This window comes from Girardinichthys multiradiatus, chromosome 23, assembly GCF_021462225.1.
Source record: "Girardinichthys multiradiatus isolate DD_20200921_A chromosome 23, DD_fGirMul_XY1, whole genome shotgun sequence".
NCBI classification, from domain to species: Eukaryota; Metazoa; Chordata; class Actinopteri; order Cyprinodontiformes; family Goodeidae; genus Girardinichthys; species Girardinichthys multiradiatus.
In genome coordinates, this window is record NC_061815.1 from 4,699,341 (window position 1) to 4,708,446 (window position 9,106).

At 42.3% G+C, this 9,106-nt stretch overlaps 1 long non-coding RNA gene across 3 annotated transcripts; it reads left to right on the forward strand.

Annotated features, from left to right (window-relative positions):
* The first annotated feature begins 89 nt into the window (after window positions 1-89).
* On the forward strand, window positions 90-2,530 carry LOC124860554. 3 transcript variants are annotated; one of them, XR_007036386.1, is made up of 5 exons: window positions 90-182; window positions 887-953; window positions 1,836-1,894; window positions 2,073-2,124; window positions 2,374-2,530. It is a non-coding gene; the product is annotated as an uncharacterized LOC124860554 (long non-coding RNA). The 3 variants fall into 3 exon arrangements; XR_007036385.1 differs by having other exon boundaries at window positions 2,076-2,124; XR_007036387.1 differs by having other exon boundaries at window positions 2,076-2,124; window positions 2,377-2,530.
* The last annotated feature ends 6,576 nt before the right edge of the window (window positions 2,531-9,106 follow it).

The following is a 9,106-nucleotide window of genomic DNA, read 5'->3' on the forward strand; positions in this document are numbered from 1 at the left end:
TGGTCAAGGTTCACGGTACAATTAGGCGAGTTGAACATCTTTTGAAACGACAATCTTTGAAAGAGCTTCCTCTTTCCCACAATCCCCAGCGGTGAGCAGTTTATAAGAGTCCGTGCAGCATCCGCTCTGTCTCTCTACATGCGGACACCATGCCGTGTGCTTTGCTTTCTCCGGGGCGACGTGTAAGCGCTTCTTATTGTTCTGTCTGGGTTTATGTCGAAGTGTTTAGGGGAGCGATGTTGGCAAACAACGTCAGTGTTCACTTTATTCTTTCTAGAGCTAGTGTGCAGGAAAGTAATCTAGTGGTGTTTCCTAGTTATCAAACAGGTCATTTACTTTATTATTCAAACCCAGTTTATCTCTGCAGTGTTTCTGTGGATATGCAGATTAATTTTGTTGAGAATGAGGTCCTTAGATTTTAGGTGGTAAATGGATGGTAAAGGTTTAAGTCGTCCTCTTCCATTTATTAGTCTTCTGAAAATACAAGGCTGAAGTTGACTTCCGGTTGTAGTTTCCGAGTGTGCTAAAAACTGCTAAAGGGCAATTCCAACAAATTATCACCACCTTCTGTATGTTTAATCTGCTGTAGTTTAAAAGCTACAATACTTTAAGTATTCCAACCCTAATTAGGTGATAGTACACTAACAGTTATCTAACAATATAAACATTTTCTTTTCATTCAGTAGAATTGTTGTCAGTATTGGTAATAGTTACACTTGTCACTTGGGATATAATCTGCATGCATACAGTCTGATGAATTAGTCTGCAGAAATGAACTAATTTATGAAGCTGCAGGAAAAAGACAACTGAGATGTCTGAGCTGAGGAGCATAGCACTACTTTGTAAACCTTCATGATCTGATATTGTCATAATCTTTTCCTTTCAGAGGTGCTGTGTCCTATGCTGAATCAACATGATGGAGGACCTGTAAGACAAACCCTCTGGGACTTGAGGTACATGTGCAGTAGAGTCTGAGCCTAGTCACCTAGTCCCCAGCTCTAAGTCAGCTGACTGGCCTCGAGTGCCTGGTTCAGTGTTACAGGGCTGGCAGAGAGAACCTCTGTCCTCTGTCTCAGCAGTCCAGCCTCTGTTTTAGAGGTTGTTTCTGCTAGGCGTCAGCAGAGCACGGCCCAAAGAGAGTGGCCTGTCCTGGTTCAACAGCAGGCCAGGCCTAGTAGAGGGCTGCACAGTACAATTAACAATGTGGTTTAAAAAAGTCAGCGGAGTAGGATCTATACTGCTTGTTAAGATTATGGTCTGTCAGGTTGGTGTTGTAAATGACCTGGTTAGAGATTAAATAAAATATCTGGCAGGGCTTCTGCAGAGTACTAAAAAGTTAATTTCCAAACATTAATCATCTCAGTTTTGAGCTTTAAAGTCTTGAATATGCCTAGGTTCTAAAAAACTATCTGAAGCATGCAGAAACTTTACATTATTCAACACAAAGTGATCCCGATGTGGTTTGAATTCCACCAATAGATTCATTGTAACCGATTCTAAGCTCTTCTTTATGGGTACCGAAGTACTACCATGCTCAACTCTTATTTACAGCCCTTCTCCAGCACACCAGAATGTCATTCAGCTCTGCAGAGACCTGGTAACAAGTCATTCATTTGATTCAGGTTTGTTGGAGCAGGGATGCATCTAAAGTTGTAGCATAGTAGCTCCTCAGGACTGGGCTTCATTGTTCTCCTCAAATGCCAAGTCTCTAGAGGTTTTGGTAATGGCAGAGTTTCATTTAGTTTAGTTTCTTTTTAAATAAGTTGTAATGTTTTTGCACCATGGTAGAGAATGAGCCTGTAACTGTCATTGTGAACATGAATTTTGGGTTGCAGGCGGAGCCTCTGATGCTGTGCTGACTGACCTGCTGCTTCCCACCACAGACGGGCAGAAGGTGAGTCTGAATAAATGTCCTGCTTAAATGAAAGCTGGGCTGAGTGCTGTGATGACTATAATAAAACACATTATGCTGACTAAAGCCATGGTGAAATAAGACCCTGAGCAGGACAGCCTGTCGCCACATCCAGACTGCAGTTTAGTGATGAGATCCACTGACTGCTGTTCTTTCTCAGCAGCTGACCAGCAGAGGGCAGCAGCTGCTCCAGCAGGAGCTTAGACTGACAGGTGGGTCAGATGCCTTCAATTGAAAAAGGAAAACACGTTTGCCCAATCTTGTACTGCCATGGCAGAGACTCCTTCTCTCTGCTGTGGAATCTTTGTATTGGGAGAGAAACTCAGGACTTTGGCACAGGTTTAAGTAAAACCAGTTTACCAGAACCTGACTGAAGACCTGAAACATTCTGCTGATAACAGACTAACTATATTCATTGTTAGAAATAAAGTGAAATACTGACTATCTATTTTCTATACCAGCAGGCTTACCTGGATGAAAGGAAAAGGTTCTAGACCGACTGCAGGATGCACCTGGACTCCTCAGCCAACACTTTGTTTACAAAGATACAACCACAGATTATCCCATTGTCATTTTTTTTACAGCCATTATTAAATTAATTATAACCTAGTCATGAAATTGTTTTACTGTCACTTGTTTTACTATTATTTCTGGCCTGAAACATGACGATGACCTACAGTTGAATGTCTGTTCTGGTTGAGACTGCAGTGTACAGCCTGAAATATTTCAACACAATGAAACATCAGTAGAACGGTCATTAGTGTTCCAGTAGAACGGTCATTAGTGTTCCAGTAGAACGGTCATTAGTGTTCCAGTTGGTAAAGGCTTGTTTAGTGATTAGATTATGTTTGCAGGGGTCTAATGCATTGTGGTGAGTTATTGTTAGCATCTTAGCCTAATTCCTGTATGGTCATCTAACGCCTGGAACAAGACTAAATGCATTTGGTGAAGCTAATGTCAGGCTGCAGTTTACCACAGGTTTTAAGTGGGGGTTACTTTCACAGCAATCCTAGATCAGAACATTACTCCCACATTATGGTACAGTTGGCTTCCCCAAGTACAATCTGCTCTTAAACTGAAATCAAAATTGATCACTTTAAATCTGGGCATATCTCCATATCCTCATGTATTAAAGAGTGCAACTTTCATACTAAAATTAGTGGCAGGGAGAAATACTGAAACTTGAGGCGCACAAAAAAATTCAGATGTACAAAACCGTGAGTAGACATTTCACCGCACATATCTGCAGTGTAGCTGTACGTGGCACTTGGACCACTCGGTCCCCGCCCATAAATACATATGCTAAGTAGAATAAACCGAAAGGCACCCACCATGTGTCCAGATAATTGTGACAGTCCGAACTGGTGCCTTTCGGTGAAAAACGTTGAAACACCACCGTGAGGCATGTTTGTAGTCAGTCTCAGCAAACACTTAAATGACATCAGTAACTCAAACCTGGCTGAAAATCAAACGTTTGGTGGCACGAAAGTTCTACAATGCGTGTATCTAAACCAAATGGTGCTGTCTAGATGCTGCACTGAACTCCGGTACAGCACCGCGGTAAAGTTGGCTTTAGGCTGGATATTCGTGCTCTGCGGATTCAGCGGCGTCAGCCTCCTGTTTGGGACGGCGCAGGCAGGCTGATATCGGTCAACTGCTCTCTGCTGTCTCGCTCCTCCTACACACGGTAGTTCAATAAATGTCCGAACAAAAATTAAAAACGTTAATGTCTTGTGACCCATTAACACACAATTTATGTCAAATCATATTCGACTAGAAAGATGAGGCACACTATTTTGAATTTAAATATATTTTTTATTTTGTATGAATTTTCCATGTCAAAATTCACAATTTTTCTTCCATAGCTTTGAAGTCATGTGACCAATTGACACAAAATCAATCATAAATCCAAATAGACTGGAAGAAGGAGGCAGTGGTGCTCCTGTGCTGCTGACTACCTGGTTAGACTCACAACCCTTCAGTTTCACAAACTGGTCTGTTTGTCAGGTAGTCTTTGATCCAGGAGATTGTTGAGGCCTCCACCTGAGTCTTCTGGAGTTTCTGACAAAGCAAATCAGGTTGGATTGTATTAAATGTTCTGGAGAAATCAAAGAACATGATCCTCATAGTGCTGCTGGCTTTGTCCAGATGACAGTGGGTTTGTTGAAGCAGGTGTATGATGGCATCTTCAACTCCAACTCCACAGCGATAAGCAAACTGAAGGGGGTCCTGATTATTGTTTGCTTACTCAGGTGGGCCAACAGGAGTCTCTCTAGGACCTTCATGATGTGGGATGTCAGGGCAACAGGTCTATAGTCATTGAGGACTGATTGTTTGATGAGTTTTCTTTGGTACCAGAACAAGACAGGAGGTCTACAACACTGGAACCTTCTTCTGGGCCAGGCTAAGGTTGAAGAGGTGCTGCAGAATCCCACAGAGCTGCTCTGCACAGGCGTTCAGGACTCTAGGGCTGACATGATCTGGACCTGCAACCTTATTTTGACTCAGTCTCTCCAGTTGCATCTTCACCTGACTTCTTGAGACACACAGGTGGAAGGTGGAGGCAAAGGGGGCATCATCGTCTTCCGATTTGGTTGAAGGCAAACATGTAGAAGCAGAAGAGTCCATGGCTGAGGTGGAAGATAAAACATTTGAGGTGTGACAGGAAAGCTGGGGGTCAAAGGAGGGTGGAATGTCTGTTTGGCTGTGAGCATGAGAGGAGGATGCTGAGCTTGTTTCTGAACTGAACCTATTGAAGAATGTGTTCAATTCATTGGCTTTGTCCAGACATCCATCGGTCTGATGCTTCTTCTACTTGAAGCTTGTGATCTTCATCCCTCACCACACATCTCTGATAGTTTAACTGAAGCTTGCTCTCCAGCTTCTTCTTGTACACCTCCTTGCTGTCTCTTATCTTGACTTTAAGTTGCTGTTCTGTATAATCCTCAATAATTCCCTGTCTCCTTCTCTGAAGGTTCTTTTTTCTTGTTAAGCAGGTCTTTCAGGTCACTGGTGATCCAGGCTTTGTTAATGGGGAAGCATCTCACTGTTCTGGTGGGGATGGTGTTATCAATACAGAAGTTTATATACAAATCCTTCTCAAAAAATTTGCATATTGTGATAAAGTTCATTATTTTTCATAATGTCATGATGAAAATTTAACATTCATATATTTTAGATTCATTGCACACTAACTGAAATATTTCAGGTCTTTCATTGTCTTAATACGGATGATTTTGGCATACAGCTCATGAAAACCCAAAATTCCTATCTCACAAAATTAGCATATTATTAAAAGGGTCTCTAAACGAGCTATGAACCTAATCATCTGAATCAACGAGTTAACTCTAAACACCTGCAAAAGATTCCTGAGGCCTTTAAAACTCCCAGCCTGCTTCATCACTCAAAACCCCAATCATGGGTAAGACTGCCGACCTGACTGCTGTCCAGAAGGCCACTATTGACACCCTCAAGCAAGAGGGTAAGACACAGAAAGAAATTTCTGTACGAATAGGCTGTTCCCAGAGTGCTGTATCAAGGCACCTCAGTGAGAAGTCTGCGGGAAGGAAAAAGTGTGGCAGAAAACGCTGCACAACGAGAAGAGGTGACCGGACCCTGAGGAAGATTGTGGAGAAGGGCCGATTCCAGACCTTGGGGGACCTGCGGAAGCAGTGGACTGAGTCTGGAGTAGAAACATCCAGAGCCACCGTGCACAGGGGTGTGCAGGAAATGGGCTACAGGTGCCGCATTCTCCAGGTCAAGCCACTTTTGAACCAGAAACAGTGGCAGAAGCGCCTGACCTGGGCTACAGAGAAGCAGCACTGGACTGTTGCTCAGTGGTCCAAAGTACCTTTTTCGGATGAAAGCAAATTCTGCATGTCATTTGGAAATCAAGGTGCCAGAGTCTGGAGGAAGACTGGGGAGAAGGAAATGCCAAAATCCCAGAAGTCCAGTGTCAAGTACCCACAGTCAGTGATGGTCTGGGGTGCCGTGTCAGCTGCTGGTGTTGGTCCACTGTGTTTTATCAAGGGCAGGGTCAATGCAGCTAGCTATCAGGAGATTTTGAAGCACTTCATGCTTCCATCTGCTGAAAAGCTTTATGGAGATGAAGATTTCATTTTTCAGCACGACCTGGCACCTGCTCACAGTGCCAAAACCACTGGTAAATGGTTTACTGACCATGGTATCACTGTGCTCAATTGGCCTGCCAACTCTCCTGACCTGAACCCCATAGAGAATCTGTGGGATATTGTGAAGAGAACGTTGAGAGACTCAAGATCCGACACTCTGGATGAGCTAAAGGCCGCTATCAAAGCATCCTGGGCCTCCATAAGACCTCAGCAGTGCCACAGGCTGATTGCCTCCATGCCACGCAGCATCGAAGCAGTCATTTCTGCAAAAGGATTCCCAACCAAGTATTGAGTGCATAACTGTACATGATTATTTGAAGGTTGACGTTTTTTGTATTAAAAACACTTATTTTATTGGTCGGATGAAATATGCTAATTTTGTGAGATAGGAATTTTGGGTTTTCATGAGCTGTATGCCAAAATCATCTGTATTAAGACAATAAAAGACCTGAAATATTTCAGTTAGTGTGCAATGAATCTAAAATATATGAATGTTAAATTTTCATCATTACATTATAGAAAATAATGAACTTTATCACAATATGCTAATTTTTTGAGAAGGACCTGTAGTCGGTTACACACTCAGTCATGTCATTGCTGTCTTCTCCATGTGGCTGGCATAGTGCATCCCAGTCTGTAGCCTCAAAGCAACCTTGCAGGGTTTCTTCAGCTTCCTGTGACCATCTTCTCAGTTGTCTTTATTACAGGTTGCCTCTGAACAAGGGGCTTATATTTGGAGCAGAGAAAAACAGATTGGGATCTGATTTGCCTAGACCAGCTCTTGCTTTAGAGATGTATGAGTTCTTGACATTTGCATAAAACAAAAACCATTGTTTTGTTTTCTCTGGTACAGCAGCTGACAAACTGTTGAAACGTTGGAAGTGTAGCAGAGAGTGAAGCATGGTTAAAATCACCAGATATTGCAACAAATGCATTGGGCTGTTGTGCCTGTACTTTAGCAACAACTGAGCTGATGACATCACAGCAGTGTCAGCAACAGCTAAATGTGGAACGTATACGTTGCCAAAATAACATTGGTGAACTCTGGGTAAATAATATGGACAAAAACTTACTGCTAACAGTTCAATATCTGGACTGCAGAGACGACACTTCACAGTAACATGTCCTGGATGACACCATCTGTTGTTCACAAGTATTGCCAGTCCACCTCCTTTATGTTTGCTGCTCCTCTTTAAATCTCTGTTTGTTCATATGATCAGAAAGTCAGGCAGAGAGACGCTGGAGTCAGTGATATGATCCTGCAGCCACGTCTTAGTGAAACACTGCATTCCCGATATTCTGGCTGGGTCCTTTGTAGGGCTTGGAGTTCATCCAACTTGTTTCCCAACAATCTCACATTGCCCATCATAATCAATTGAAGAGATTCCTCTTTCTCTCTCTTCTCTTTGCTCTTGCTCTGCATCCACAGGTTCTCCTTTTCAACTCATCATGGATTTGAGGTTGTAGCTGAAGTATTATTTGAGCTTTTAATATATTAATCAGCTGCTCCCAGTTGTAAAAATACAACCCAGTTGTCATGGTGACACATCACAACAAATGTCCAAAAGTAAAAAAAGCACCAGCAAAAATCCTTCCAGCTGCACAGCAGTCTTGTGAAGATGATCAGGGTGAAAAAGATTGGTGAGAGCACAGTCTCCTCAGTATAGCTGTAATTTCCTTACAAAATGTGGTGTCTTGTCAGAGATTTCTTGGGGATGTACAGTGTCGGAAGCAGATGGAGGGAAGCCGGAACAGATGAGTGAACAAGGACAGAGCGGAGGAGTACTTTGTAGGCCGTTCCCATCTGTCCTTGTAAACTGACAATCTCTGAGGAATAAAACTGACAAGCTCCAAGTGAGAGTAAAATTCTCACCAGAGTTTAAGAATATTTGTGTGATTGCTCTGACCGAAACTTGGTTGACAGCTGCTGATCAGAGCCATAATTATGAGATTATTAGATATGGCCTGCCAATTTGGCTTGATTGTGGAGGGGGCATGGGCTTGTTTGTCAATTGATACTATTGTACCAATGTCAGGATAAGTCTTTCCAATATATAAAATGCCCAACAAGGCATGTCAGGTCTCAAGAGAGGAAAAATTGTGTGCGAAGAGGTTGTAGTGTGGACAGAAGAAACAATCAAATAACTTAATGGTTGTTTCTAAAGCACAACCCGGGAAGTATTTAAAATATCTTGTAATGATTTGGATGAACTGACTTTCATTGTGTCAAGTTACACCGCATTCTGTGAAAATTGCATATTCCCCTGGAAAATGGTTATAATGTGCTGTAATAGCAAGCCTTGGGTTGAATTCAATTCAGTTCAAATTCAAAAATACTTTATCAATCCCAAAGGGATAAGCTCATAATATACAGGTTTCTTCAAAGAGCCGCTGTAGATGCTGATGGCTGTGGGCAGGAAGGATCTCCTGTAGCGCTCCGTCTTACAGCACATCTGAAGAAGCCTCTGACTGAAGACACTCTGTTGTTGTAGGACAGTCTCATGAAGAGGATGCTCAGGGTTCTTCATAATGTTCTTCATTTTACAAAAAGGAAAGAAAATTGGCCAAAATTGGATGCAGCGATACAGTTCAGAATGAACTTGGGAGTGGCAATTCTTACAATACCTGGAGAGGAATCAAATCCATGCCTGGCATTCAGGAAAAACAGAAAGGGTTGTTTGACCCTGATAAGTCTGATCATGTTTATGCAGAAGAGCTAAATCAATTTTATAGATTTGATTCAGGTGATTTACAGATAACTTGGTAGGATACAGGACTGCTTCAAAGGCAGTCAGATCTGTATTGAGGAATTAGCAGCATGGAAGAGGAACATATAAATAAGAAAAATCATGAGTCTGCTCATATTAGCGGCCACTTACTTAAGCACTATGCTTATTTTCTGTGCGACGTCTTTACATTTACATTTCTGTTCTTTGTCACTGAAAAATGTCCCCGCAACAAGGAATCTATTGTTATACCAGTAGCCAAGGTTATTTCCAAAAAGCTCCAATTTATTATCGTCCAGTGGCACTTACATCCTTGGTGATGAAATTTCTTGTACAGG